The following is a 15,838-nucleotide window of genomic DNA, read 5'->3' on the forward strand; positions in this document are numbered from 1 at the left end:
ACAGAATAATGTGATTCCAGAGAATTCCTGTGAATTATGATTTTTTCATTTCTGAGTCTAGACTATTATTCTCCATCTGGAATTTGAAAACAATAGGAGAGAGTAAAAGAGTAAGGGGAAGTCTATACTCAAGGAAAATGGATGGACAATGAAAGACCCGCCATAATTTCAGTTTGTCAAAACAGTTGCTACTGTTTAATCCCCAAGTTTTATTTTTTGGCAAAGTCTCTTAGCGACCTACTAAAGCAAAGCAAACCATTGGACAATGAAGTCAATTAAATCAAACTACGTTTCAAATCAGTCCCCATCTTAACTTAACATAATTCACCAAAGAAATCCATGCATTTGGTGTCACAGTCGGGGCTGGCTATTCCCTGGGCCAGGAATTCACTTCTCCTCCAAATTGACCTCACTAGAGAAGAGTTCCACTAACTAAACTGCATGAGAAAAAGCAATTCTTGTGGCCAAGGTTGCATTTAGGTAAACAGGTGTCACTATGCAGGAATGTGATCATGTCGTCTTTATTCTTACCAACCAGAAGAGCCCAGAATATCTTCAAACAACTTATTAGCTTAATCAACATTAAAATCACTGGATAATATTTTATCCGGTCTAAATGCAATGTCTCCCTATGTCACCTCATATATGGATCAAACTATACCCAGTGCTCCCCTCTGTTAACCTTCCCAATCCCCATGGTCCCTAGTCCAATTTGATGAATATCCCTTTCCTAGCAGTTGGTCTTTTAGGTTAGATATAAGGTGTCTCATGGCATCTGAGGCCCTATAATCATAGCAGAGCTGCAACTTTCTAATTCTTTTACTCATATATAGTTCAAGGTCCTTAATGGGAGACATAGATAGCTAGATGATCACTTATTTGATGAGTCTTCTTTCAGAACATGATTCTTTAGCCTGGTGAACAAATAGATCTGGCTGGCCAGAATTGGTGCTCTCAAGGCCAGGTAAAAGGGAGGTAGAAGGTAATAAATATGTATTAAGCATAGGCTAAGAGCCAGACACAATATTATCTTATTTGATCCTCATAACAATCTTTGTAGGTAAGTTGTATTATTTCCCCCATTTTACAGCTAAGGAAAATGAGTCAAGCAGAATATAAGTGTTTTGTCCAGGGTCACATAGCTAATAAATGTCTGAGCTAGAATTTGAACTCAAGTCTTCCTATATCTAGGTTTAGTTTTTCATCCATTGCACCACCTTCCTGCCTAATGACACATCATAAGGTTATGGTGGTGGCAATGTGTCTTCCTTGACTGTGCTAATTATGTATCTTACTTTCTAAATGTAAAAAGCTTTGACAGCCCCACCACAATTTCTTCAGGACTTTTGTCAATGTTTATAATATTTATTGGCTTCAGGTAATACTTCTAGTAGAATAGGGAATGGAATATTACCTTCTCTGACCCCCCTAAATTGTCTGGATTGTTCTAATCTAGCCCAAAGACTCCAAGAACCACTGAAAAAGAGAATGACTGAGGAGCAGGTGTTAGATCAACCAATTCATCACATCTCCCTAATTGGATCCTCATCACATCTCCCTAATTGGATCCAGTGATCCATTGATCCAGATAGAGTGAGACATGGTCTTCTAGGTTACTAGTTTGAACGAATGTACTTGCCAGTGAGTCATCTAGACCAGTCATGCCAAACTCAAATAGAAAAGGAGGTCACTAACCCACACATAGAGGTCATTAGGTGTCAGTAGCAAAAGTGTTGGATTCTGGAGTCAGGAAAACCTGACTTCAAATCTAGCCTCAGATACTTACTAGCTGTCTAACCCTGGACAAATCTCTTAATCTCTCTTAATCCACTGGAGAAAGAAATGACAAACCAATCCAAAATCTTTGCCAGGAAAATCCCTTAGACGGTGTGGTCCATGGGATCATGAAGAACTGAAAATGACTAAATGAACCACAAAAACAATCCATACATAAGGATCTTTGTAGGCCACATAGTGAGTTTGTTTTAAAATGTAATGTTATAGGGGGCAGCTGGGTAGCTCAGTGGATTGAGAGTCAGGCCTAGAGACAGGAGGTCCTAGGTTCAAATCCGGCCTCAGACACTTCCCAGTTGTGTGACCCTGGGCAAGTCACTTAACCCCCATTGCCTACCCTTACCAATCTTCCACCTATAAGTCAATACACAGAAGTTAAGGGTTTAAAATTAAAAACAAAAACAAAAACAAAATGTAATGTTATCCATGTTTTATTGTATTTGTATTTATTTTGTTAAGTATTTATTATTATACCAGTTACATGTTAATCTGGTTCTGGTCCACTCTGGAGTATTGCAGAAAGCAAAGCAGTTGGTTTAACATCTCTAATCTTGATTACCACAGGAAAGATACAGAGATACAGTGATAAATTCTGCAGTATTTCCAATGCCTCAGAGTCCAAAAACTGAGACCCACAAAATCTAATAGTAGGAAGTTCAACTTCAAGGGTCAAGAACAGATGGACTTCTGGAAAAACTCAGGCATCATTCAATGTAGATTGAGTTGATTTGGGTCTGATGAGAAGGTTACCAAAATCCCTTTGTAATTGGAGCTGACTGAACCATTCTTTGGACAGACCTATTTCTTGTTTGCACAGGGAGCACAGGAAGTAGAGCTTGGTCAGATACTAGCAATACCTAAACTACATAAGTTTCTCCATGTTCAACACTGTACAACTAGCAGTCAGTAGAAAGGCTGCTGGAGTAGCTTGAGTAGCTCTATGCACAACTGAAGGCAAGATTATGCTGGCAAAATTGATTAAATAGAAAAGATATATTCCATGACAAATTTTAACTTCAGGTCTTGAAGGAATTGGCATATTATACCAAAATCCCTTGTGTCTTCCAGAGCCAGTGAATGTAGTACCTAGGCAAGTCTGAAAACAGCATAAAGTAATGGAAAGAGTTCTGGATTTAGAGACCTGGGTTCAAATCACAGCCTCAAAACTCATTAATTCTATCATCACAGGTCTACTATACCATCTCTATGATCCTCGGTCTCCTTATCTACAAAATATGCATATATTTGTATAAATTTACCTTCCAAAGATTCATTTTTAATCAAAAATCTCTGGAGCTTTTAGAAGAATCCCTCTAAATTATTCAATGAGAAGCTCTTGCTTATGAAGTACAGAATAACCTAAAGATCATCCTGAGCTGACAAGACCCTAGAAAAGCCACCTTGACCCAGGCTAGAGAGTGCTTCCTGGTTGTAAAGGTCTGTAAACAATCTGATTTGTTCCAGAAGGTTCATAGACTACTTGGTGATCCAGTCAGGGGGATTTACCATGTAGTCAGTACTAAAGACAACTAACACTATTCATTTCCAAAACCATCCCTTTATTTGCTGAAAAGCCACAGTCTCTCTGAATATATCTAGTTCTTTTATGGTTTGGCCCAACTATCAAAGCTTCCAGTTAGGGGGTCTATAGGTCAGTTAAGCAACTCTTCCATTGTTTGAGCTTGGACTGAGGGTTTTTTTTAATTGGTATGAGATGAGGATGTTGAGTCTCAAATACTGCCTCTCCCTGGGGAAGGGATAAGACTGAAGAAACAGAGGAAACACAAGGGAGGCAGGTGGAAGTCTATGGTTCAAGTTGGGATCTGAAGGAATAAACAGAAAACCACACTAGAGTCAAAGACAGACATTCACAGAGGCAAATACTTTAGAAGCAGAAAGTCATGAATGGAATCTTAGAGTAAGATGGACCAAAATTAAGGACAATCAACAAAATAACGCAAAAGAGAATAAATAAAGCCAACTCATAGATGATCTCATGCATGGAATTATTTAAGATACCACTTGTTTTATAGCACACTAGTCATACCTACTCCTTACTCAGGTCCATTAGTCTGTAAATAGTAGTCTCATGGTTTCCATGTAAAATGCATATTTTATGACTTTTATGTGTAGAAATGTTTATGCTTAATGATGATTTTTCTCATTGTTTTAATAGGGCCATAAGATAGCTATAGATCATGATGTTCAAAGACAGAAGTGGCCTTAAATCACCTAGCAAAATCTGTGGATTTATAAATGTGACCAAAGTGACTTAGCACCATCCTGCTAGACAGGACCATACCTGAGAATGGAACCTAGATCTTCTGACTTCTAGGTTAGCACTCTTTCAATTATGCCCAATTACCTCCTAGGTGGATTTTCTGTTAGTCTTGAATCAGCTGCATAAATAGATAGCCTTAGTTTCCCAAGGGCACGTAGGTGGCACAATGGGTAGTATCAGGTCAGACCTCAGACATTTTCTATCTGTGTGACTTGGAGCAACTCACTTATCCCATATTTGCCTCAGTTTCCTAATCTATAAAGTGAGCTAGAGAAGGAAATGGCAAACTACTCAAGAATCTTCATCAAGAAAACCTCAAAATGGTGTCACAAAGAGTCAGACATGATTGAAATGATTAAACCATAATAACAACAAATTTCACAAACTCGTTGAAAGCACACTAAATTTAAAATCAGTTTGCATTCCAACTCTGCCTTACTATCTTTTAAGAAAATTATTTCAACTTTCAGTTTTCTCAATTGTAAATGGAAAGGATTGGATTCGATGATCTCAAAAATCCCTTCCATGTCTACAATCCCTTCCATGATGCTATGAACATATGAGGAGTTCTTCCGATATGTAGAACTGTGCTTTGAGGCAGCTCAAACTGGCCCATAAAAGCCAATTGTTAAATGTTCAGTGTGATCATTTACACCCTGGAAATTGATAAACACCTCAAATCAGATGTAAATTGTTTAGATCTAAGAAAGTAGTAGAGCAAATGTTAGTATAGGTTAAATGTGAAAGCATGTTTTGCATTTTCTTAGAACTAATTGTCAAACATTTGCCATCATACTGTGAGTTACCTCCTTTTGAACTCTTGAACTACCTACTTGCCCTTGGAATTACATTTTTGTGGAATTACATACTTTTGAGAGAGTAATCTCACTGACAGTCCTTTCCTATGACTATCTACATCCTAGTATAGAAAATCTTCACCCTAGGTTCCTACTACTTATAGAACATCCTACTGATTCATGTGGATTCTGAAAATTTAAATAAGTAGATAATTTACTCAAACTACTATTCAAGAACTCCCGTTTTCAGCCTAGACTATCTAGAATTAAACATTTGACATTGTAGTAAGTCAAAAGGACATTTACTTAAAACCCTGAATGCTCAAAGTGGGATACAGACAAGCACCATGATATTGGTACTACTGTATTAAATTTAATATATATTAAGAGGAACAAGCTCTTTGTATTGAACTCACAGTTTCATGTACAACACCCATTTTTATTGATTATTTTTAAAATCTATACAACTTGTTTAAACCACAGAACACAATGCAAATAACAAGGAGTTGATATAATCACAGACAGTCTATAACCTGTTTCTCTGAACTACCACCAACTATGCCTCTGGTCCCCTTCGAAAAGTGAGAATTCGCTTGTATTTGCTTTTTCGTGTTGTCTTATCAACAGGTCGTGATAAGCTTAAGAACATAAAGAATATTCATGAAATTTTGAAAAATGAAAAACAAAGCTCTAATCTTGATGTGTTGGAGTTCTATAGCTTTCCTTCTCAGGCACAAATGACAAAATTCCAAACTTATTCTCAGTATATATGTAGTTGCTCATCCATCTAGTAGCCATTACTTTTTGCATGGAACTAGTAATGTCTCAGTATCTAAAAGGTGCTTCTCCAACACCTGAACATTCTAATGCCATCAAAGGAAAGTCTCTTATTAATATATACTGGAATGCTATAGTCTAGGGAAAACTCCCATCTTTTTCCTCTCTCTTATCCTTCTTCTTTTCTCCCAGAATCCCAGGTCCTACGGGCAATCCAAAACCATTACAACACTCCATTGTTATGAATTGTAATCATTTTAGCATCTATTACATCTTTTCATGCACCCTCAAAAATAGTGTAATTCCTGCAAAATATACAAAGCACATAGATAATATGTAAACATACATTATAAATATATTTTAAATTGCCGTATTCAAAAGGAAACATGATATAGTGAATAGTGTACTAGAATTGGAGTCAGAAAGTTATATTCAAATCTTCTGACACTTTTTGGCTATATGACTCTGGACAAATTCCTTGCTTTGTGCCTTAAGAACCCTCCTTGGACTAATCAACTTGGACTAATCAACTGAATCATAGATAGGTTAAAATGCATTGATAGAGAAACTGTGCACTAATGAAATCACAGATTCTACTAATATTCACATAATTATCATATAGCTTGACTATGGGCAAGTATCCCAAATATACACATCCTCAGGCAGCTACATTGTATATCATCCATACAGCAAATAGGAGTCATCTACAGAAACATATATCATAATGCATAAAGCAGTAATACACATAGCAATCTTGTATTAAGTAGACTACATATAGGTCACAGGTGATGGGGCAGCTAGATGGCTCAGTAGATACAGTGATGATCCTGGTATCAGGAACACTCATCTTCCTAAGTTCAAATCTGGCCTCAGACACTTACAAGCTATGTGACCCTGGGCAAGTCACTTAACCCCCTTTGCCTAGCCCTTACCTCTATTCTGCCTTACAACCAATTCTTGACTGATTTTGATATGGAAGTTAGGGAATTTTTGTAATGTTATTGAAAAAATTTAACACAATAAATAAAAGTACAATAAATCATATGTAACATTATTATCTGTTTTTTCTAAGTCAATGTTTGGTCCTTCTGTATGGTTTAGGGGTTTCCATTTCTGTTTGAGCTTGACACCACTGATTTAGACTATTTCATCCCCAAGTTTTATTTTTGTTTTTTAAGATGCTACATCACTATGCAACAGGAACAAACAGTCAGCTATGGAATCAGATTATTGGAGCTGGAAGGAATCTTAGAAATGATATGTTATACCTCTTCATTTTATTGCTTAGGAAATAGGAGCAGCATGGTTAATAGACTTGCCCAGGGACAGGGACCTGAGAAGTGATTAAGAAAGGAGAACCATGATCACCTAATGCTCAGTATAGTCCACTCACTGCAATTAGATTTTCTCTTTATCTAAAGTTAGTTTTGTATAAATTTGATTGCATTAAATTAAAAAGGTTTAGTACAAATAAAACCAATACAACCAAAATTAGAAGGGAATCAACAAATTGGGGGAAAAATCTTTAAACAAAAAACTCTGACAAAAGTCTAATTACTCAAATATATAAGGAGCTAAATCAATTGTACAAAAAATCAAGCCATTCCCCAATTGATAAATGGGCAAGGGACATGAATAGGCAATTTTCAGATAAAGAAATCAAAACTTTCAATAAGTACATGAGAAAATGTTCTAAATCTCTTAAAATTAGAGAAATGCAAATCAGAACAACTCTGAGACACCACCTCACCTAGCAGATTAGCTAACGTGACAGCAAAGGAAAGTGGTGAATGTTGGAGGGGATGTGGCACAATTGGGACTTTGATGCATTACTGGTGGAGTTGTGAATTGATCCAACCATTCTGGATGGCAATTTGGTACTATGCCCAAAGGGCTTTAAAAGACTGTCTGTTCTTTGATCCAGCCATACCATTGCTGGGTTTATACCCCAAAGAGATCATAAGGGAAAAGACATGTACAAAAATATTTATAGCCTCACTCTTTGTAGTGGCAAAAAACTGGAAAACAAGGGTATGCCCTTCAATTGGGAAATGGCTGAACAAATTGTGGTATCTGCTGGTAATGGAATACTATTGTGCTAAAGGAATAATGAACTGGAGGAATTCCATGTGAACTGGAATGACCTCTAGGAATTGATGCAGAGTGAAAGGAGCACAGCCAGGAGAACATTGTACACAAAGACTGATACACTGTGGTAAAATTGAATGTATTAGACTCCTATATTAGGAGCAATGCAATAATCTGGGACAATTCTGAGGGATTTATGAAAAAGAACACTATCCACATTCAGAGGAAGAACTATGGCAGTAGAAACACAGAAGAAAAACAACTGCTTGAACACATGGGTTAATATAGATATGATTTGAGATGTAGACTCTAAATGACCACCCCAATGCAATTATCAATAATATGGAAATAGGTCTCAATCAATGACACATGTAAAAACCAGTGGAAATGTGCATTGGCTATGGGGGTGGTGGTGGAGGGGAGAGTAAGAACATGACTCATATAATCATGGAAAATTTTTCTAAAAATAAAAATTAAAAAAATAAAATAAAGTTAGTTTTGAAAGTGTAATCAAGGAGGATGACAGTTTCTTTTGAACTTATTTTACAGCAAGGTAAAATGAATTCATCAAGCTAGAGGATTTCTATATGAATTGGAAAGATCTCCCAGAACTGATGCAGGGTGAAATGAGCAGAACCAGGAGAACATTGTACACAGAAACCAAAACATTGTGGAATGACCAAGTGCAATTGACTCTGCTACTAAAAGCATTGCAATGATCAACAACAATCCCAAAGGACTTATGAGAAAGAATGCTATCCACATTTGGAGGAAGAACTGTGAGTGTAGAAATGCAGAAGAAAAAAATATATGATTGATCATGCAGTTTGATGGGCATATGATTGTGGAGTTTGGGTTTTAAAAGATCACTTCATTACCATATAAATAATATGGAAATAAGTTTTGAGCTAATAATACATGTATAATTTAGTGGAATTACTTGTCAGCTCCAGGTAGGGGGAGAGAAGATGGGAGGGATAGAATATGAAATATGCAACCATGGAAAAATATTTTTATTAATTAATTAATTTTTTCAATGAGTTCATCATCCTGGCTCTTACATAAGTCCCAAATTCTTCACTATTGCATTCTCATTTTTAAATGCTTGAAAAGACCAGGAAGAATAAGACAAAAGGTCCATTCAGAAAAATCAAGCCTTTCTGGAAAGTGCACTACCATGGAAAGCAGAGATAAAAACTAATACTCCATCCAGTGAGGGAAGTGTCTCTGATTTCTAGTAATATCTTTTTAAATCTTTACCTTTTTTTTTAAAACCCTTGTACTTCGGTGTATTATCTCATAGGTGGAAGATTGGTAAGGGTGGGCAATGGGGGTCAAGTGACTTGCCCAGGGTCACACAGCTGGGAAGTGGCTGAGGCCGGGTTTGAACCTAGGACCTCCTGTCTCTAGGCCTGACTCTCACTCCACTGAGCTACCCAGCTGCCCCTAAATCTTTATCTTTTTGATGAAAATTTCCCTGTATATAGTGAAAAGCATATTGGATTTAGACAAAAAGGGCATGAGTTCAAATCCCAGATCTGCTACAACCTGTGTGACCTTTGGGAAATAATTTTATCTCTGTATTCTCAATCTCTACAACTGTAAAATCATGATGTTGGACTAGATGACATTTGAAGTCCCATTCAGATCTATTTGTATGTTTTCATGATTCTCCTGGACACATGCATTTTATCCTCATCTGTACCTTTCCAGCACTTGGGCGGTGAACAATAGAATTTAGCCCTTAATTTTAGATACTTTCTCATATTCCCTCATTATTTCATATGTATCAATCTTATTTTCCCAAGTAGACTTTAGGTCCCTTGATGTCAAGAATCATGGCTCAGCTCCATCATTGCTTAACTGTGTGACCTTGGGAATGTCCCTTTGCCAGTTTCCTTACCTGCAAAATGATGGAGTTGGCCCAGAGGATTTTTAGGGATCATTTCGTGTCTAAATTTCTATGATTTTAAGTCATTGCTGCTCCCTTCATTTGCTCATGTGACTTTTTGAAAAATTATTTTTAGCATTCGTTTTTTTTAATAACCCTTACCTTCTGTCTTGGAGTCATTACTGTGTATTGGCTCCAAGGCAGAAGAGTGGTAAGGGCTAGGCAATGGGGGTTAAATGACTTGCCCAAGGTCACACAACTGGGAAGTGTCTGAAGCCAAATTTGAACCTAGTACCTCCTGTCTCTAGGCCTGGATCCCTATCCACTGAGCTATCCAGGTGCCCCCAACATTCATTTTTTAATTTGGGATTTCAAATTTTCTCCTTCTTTCCAAACCACCCCACAGAATAGGTGAGCAATATAATTCCCATTTTACATGCAAAATCATAAAAACATATTTTCATATTAGCCATGTTACAAAAAAAGCAAGAAAAATGAAGTGAAAAAATATGCTTTCCTTCTATACTCAGAGTTCATCAGTTCTCCTTCTGGTAGTGGATAACATTTTTCATCGTGAGTCTTTTTGGAATTGTCATGAATCAGAGTAACTAAGTCTTTCACAGTTGAACATCACTACCATATAACTGTTATTGTGTACAATGTTCTCCTGATTTTACTGACTTCACTTTGAATTAGTTCATATGTCTTCCCAGGTTTTTCTGAACCTATTCCTCTCTCATTTTTATAGCATAATAATTCTCCATCATAATAGCTGATGTGTCTTTTAATCAGGATTCTCAACATTTGATACTTCTTTTGGTGATTATTCAATATTTTATTGTCATTTACCTTATTATCTATGTATATGCCATCTCCCCTATGTATGTTTCATAAAGGTAAGGAACTACTAGGACCTTCACATTTCCCACAAATCCTATTTCAATGATGAGCACATTGTATATACAAAACGAATGCATGATGATAATCACTAATTGATCATTTGGATTCTTATTTGTGTCTAAGATGTTTATATTACCTAAAGAACTTTAGCCACAGGAAGCAAACAGTTGGAGCCAGAGAAAACTTCATATGGATTTTGCCACGTTTGCCATAAAACACTATGTGTTGTTCCTTATATTTGTGAGATTGACATTATACCTATACTATGCATAGAGTCCAACCCCACAATCCAATGCATATTTATTAAGTACATACTATCTACAAGACAGGTACAAGTGCTAAGTACTGGTGATACAGAAACAAAATAAAAAAGCAGTAACTGACTTCAAGGAGATTACTTTCTGCTGAGTGGGGAAGAGAAAAAGGACAATGGACACAACAGGAAAATAGGTAAGAAAATGTAAAATCATTGATTTACATGGATTCATTGCTTATTTATTGATGGTATTTTTTACACAACATAATATAATGAAATACTTTGACTAAAAATGAAAATATCAAAAAGGAGGGAAGAATGAAAGAATTCTCAACTGATTTAGCCCTGGTAAACATTCTTTTTCATTGATTTCTATAGCCATCAGTATTTGGGAAGCTGATGATAAAGGGATTCATGTTTTGATAGAACCGAAGGGAGAGGAAGGAAATTTGGTAATAAGAAGACCATATCTTGAGCTGCTCATCTGCCATGGGACTCTGTTTACATCTTAAATTACTCAAATGAAATGTAAAAACAGCTCACTGCATCTTAAAGTGCTCATTACTTTAATTCAAATAGCACAGAGTTCCCCTCAAAATAAATGAGTTTGTCCATCTGTTTATTTTCTTCAGCTAGATTGATTTTGTGCTTTTCTCAAGATGCTGAAAAGCCCTTCCAAAACAGCTGATGCAGCCAAGTAGGGAAGTCCACAATTCACAATATAACTTGCCTATGGGAGCCAATGGACTCCAAGAAGAGAACATGAGTGGTATTGTTACTCTAGCCATTTGTAGTAGTAGCAGAACCCAAAAATTTTGGAGTCTAATAGAACTTCCATAGCCATCTTCCCAAACCCATGCCTGAAAAGGGATCTACTATAACATACTCAGCACATCGTCTAGCCTCCACTCAAACGCCTCCAGTGAAACAGAATTCAATATATCAAAGGCCACCCACTCCATATTCAATAACTCTAATTGTAACAATAGAGCAGAGTTTGTTATAAGAATAGGTTATCTATATATTGGGTGATTTACATTATACATATATACATAAATGTATGTATTATATATTATGGTGGTATATGTATATTTATATACATATATATAAAACAACCCATGTTGTTAGCATTTACATATACATATGTAAATGATAACAAATATATATATATGTAAATGCTAACAACATGGGTCCCACCAGTTAGTGTAATCTCGTTTGTGCTCTACAAGACTTTACTGGCCTCCAGTGTTTCTTGCACTCCACAAATATTGAATTCTCTGACTGATCTGAAGTTACTCTTTTGGTCTGACAACACAGAAAGCCACTGTTAAACTGAAAGAAGAAAACTGGTTCCCATTTGTCACTCATGAATGAAGATTAATTTGATTGATGAGTTTTCATTCAAAAACAAGAGTGTAACCTACGAGACAAAGTAAGTCAGATAGGAGTGGGGGAAATGACAGGAAGGATTCAGAAACAAGGCACTATCCATTGGGGCAGCTTGAATGGAATAAAAATGTAGGAGTAACAAGGGGATTCCACAATAGCCTGATTTTAATGCTGCCAAAGGGAGGATAGTACTGAAATGGAAATCAGGGAGAGCATGGAGGATGAACCTAGCTGAGATTATAATTTGTGAGGGCTGACCCTGCCAGTCTTATATGAAAACCTCCAATGAGCTGCAATGATGGATTAGTAAACTAACAGATAAGTCCAAAGTCCATGTCATCCCTTTCTTGTAGGAGCCAACCAACTCCAGTAGAGAACACAAATGAAAATATTAGAGTTCTATGATCATGTGCTCTATGATCTTGATTAATTCTCAAGGATCTTCTATTGAGGTTCATCCACAGATAAACTTTCCTAGTACTATAAAAAATAAGCAAAAAAAGAATTAGGTACTTTAACTTCTGAAAATCAGGAAATTTCCATACCTAAGGTCTTTTACAACTTTAATTTCTAAGGCTCTGTGGAAATAAAATGAGTGCCAAGGTATTGAGAAGAATGTTAAAGTTTCCCATGACTTCTAATAATCAAATATTATATTAAAAATTAACCAACAGTAATATGAGCAAACAAAAGCAATGTTGAGTGTTTAGTTAAATAAAAATGATGTAGTTTTGATCTGACTAGAAAATAACTGTCCAATAAGAATTCTGTCTAGAGCAGCTAAACAAATATAAAATAGAATCTCAGTTTCCTAAATAGATTTTCCTACATTCCCTCAAATAGTAATCGGTATTCTTGATGCTGTGCTTATAAATTCACTTGCTTATTGCTCTTGTTTAGAACTTAGAAAGGATTTTCCTATAAGCTACTCAGTCTGGTAAGATTTTTACATGATGAGGCTCCTATGTTCACAGAAATGTATAAATGAGGTGATTTTTGATATAAATTGTCAATTATTCAAAACTTTCCTTATGTAAAATCTATAAAAAAAGCTTAGAACACTGAGAACAAGAGGTTCTTGTACCTGAAACAATAAAATTGCATGCTATATCATTATTATTGTAGGAATGTGTATTTTGGAATGTATATTGTAGGAATGTGTAGGAAATTCACATTGATGGACCTTTATTTTATTAACTAAATCTATGCATATACTCAATTATCATGTACTTTAGGGAAAATCACTTAATACCACTCAGATTTACTTTCCTCAACTGTAAAATATGAGTGATCTGAATACTTATTCTGACTAGCTTACCAGGGTTATTATGATCAAATGAGTTCAATAAAAATAACATAATTGAAAATTCTTTGACAATTACCATCCGAATGTAAGGTATTTTTACCTCATTATCCACACAGTAGTCAGCAAACATGTCTCATGTATTTTTACTTGCTGTTACGTTATGCGCAGTCAATGGATGATGATGAAGATGATGATGATGATGATGATGATGATGATGATGATGATGATGACGACGACAACAAAATAATTGGTTGAGTAAAAATAATCAGCTAAAATAGTTTTTGGAGGTTGTGAAGAATAAGCATGAATGAAATCAGTGTGTTATCTTTATTATGAATGTGAAATCCCAGTGCTTACCACCAAACAACTTTCCTTGGAGACAGAGAGAATGAACTCAGTCAAAACAATTACAAAGGCAACTTTAGGTTGAGATTCTAAATAGGGATTCCTCCTATTAGTTGGCCATAAACTGTGTTTTGACTTTGGAGCAGTACCAGCCATGACTTCGGTCAGCTCTGGCTCCTAGGCCTATAACAAGTGAAAAGTAACTAGGACTTTGTCCCAGAGTAATGAATTTAGGAAGCTTTGATAGGGTTTGTAATCCTTCAGGAAGTATAAACAAAGCTTAGCACCTAGATAGCATAGCTAATTAATTAAAGTAGTAAGATATCAGATGCCAACTAGGATGAACTTTTATCCCCTCCAACTTGGCTCTTCCTCCTCTCAGAAAGGAAAATGCTTTGTGCCACTTGCCCCAGGTACAATTTGTGGTAGTTAGCCTCAACAAAATATTCCTAATTGTTCTCTGTAGCTGTTCTTAACTTTCCCACATTCACTACAACAAAGTTGTCCTACAACTAGACTTAGCTAATTCCCAGGGCCCCGGGAATATGCTAAGGAATGTTTCACATGCAAAGCACACCATGCACACCCTCTTCCATTTCCAGCTCCAACAGTCCTTCAACCTCCATACTATAATAATCATTTACTTTATAGATGTGGGTTAGTTATGCTAGTGGTGCATTAGGACCCATTCTATGTAGGCACAAGAAACTTTGCTTCTAGTATAGCCTCTGCCATTATTTATTTGACTTTAGGAAAGTCAGATAAATTGAGCATGAAGTACTATGAGATAGGCACTATGTTAAGCACTGGAGATGCAAATATAAGAAGTCAAACAGGCCTTACCTTTAAGGATCATGGGCTTTAATAGGAAAAGATGACACAGAAAGGAGAACTGGAAAATGAGGTGGAATGTGGACTCAGACGTGGTGGCATGGTTTGAAATTAGTGACTGGAAAAATGGAGACCTACTTTGGGCAAGATGAAGCATTATGTCAATAATAAGAGTCTGAGGTATCCAAGAAGAGTATCCATGTTTCTAATAGGAATGAGATAGGAATGATGGCTGGAATATAGGCCACTCATCTTGGAGCTGGTAGCCAAAATGTGCCTCTCGGTGTCTGAGTTGACTCATCTTTAAAATGAACATGATAAAACCTTACATGTATGAAAATAATCACTTAAGATTTCTTACATGACTAACACTCCCCAAATAGTCATGTAAAAGCTATGATTCTATACTAATGAAGCATTTTATTGAAAAGTTATGAAGGGAGGGGGGGGCAGCTTGCTAGCTCAGTGGATTGAGAGTCAGGCCTAGAGACGGGAGATACTAGGTTCAAGTCCAGCCTCAGACACTTCCCAGCTGTGTGACCCTGGGCAAGTCACTTAACCCCCATTGCCTACCCTTATCACTCTTCTGCCTTGGAGCCAATACACAGTATTGACTCCAAAATGGAAGGTAAGGGTTTAAAAAAAAAAAGAAAAGTTACATAGGTTAGCACAAAAAAGTATATGAATTGCAGCCAGATGATGTGTCCATACCTCTGATCCTTAGAAGTTCTAGAAACTGAAAATACAAAGACAAAAGTAAAATATCCTCTGTCAAGGAGGTCTTATTGAAGGACACAAATGTACATATACATATATGTATATATGCTGATAAATACAAAATTAGTACAAGGCAGTTTGGAAAGGAGGGACACTAGCAACAGGGGGATCAGGAAAGATTTCAGGTAAAAGGTGTTACTCTAGGTATTAGTCCTGAAGCCATGGAAGGAGTTCATTTCTGGTAAGGCACGTAGTCTGTACAAAGACAGGGAGATAAAGTGTTATGTATGAGGAACAGGAAAAAGGTCAGTTCAACTGGAGTATGCAGTGCAGAAGGCATTGTAATAAATTAGCCTAGAAAACCAGGTTCTGAAGGGCTTAACAGAGGCGTTCTCATTTTCTCTTAGAACCAATAGGCACTAAGTTTATAGGGTAAGGGAGTGACATGATCAGACCTCCACTTAAG

Source organism: Gracilinanus agilis, chromosome 2 (assembly GCF_016433145.1).
Source record: "Gracilinanus agilis isolate LMUSP501 chromosome 2, AgileGrace, whole genome shotgun sequence".
NCBI lineage: Eukaryota > Metazoa > Chordata > Mammalia > Didelphimorphia > Didelphidae > Gracilinanus > Gracilinanus agilis.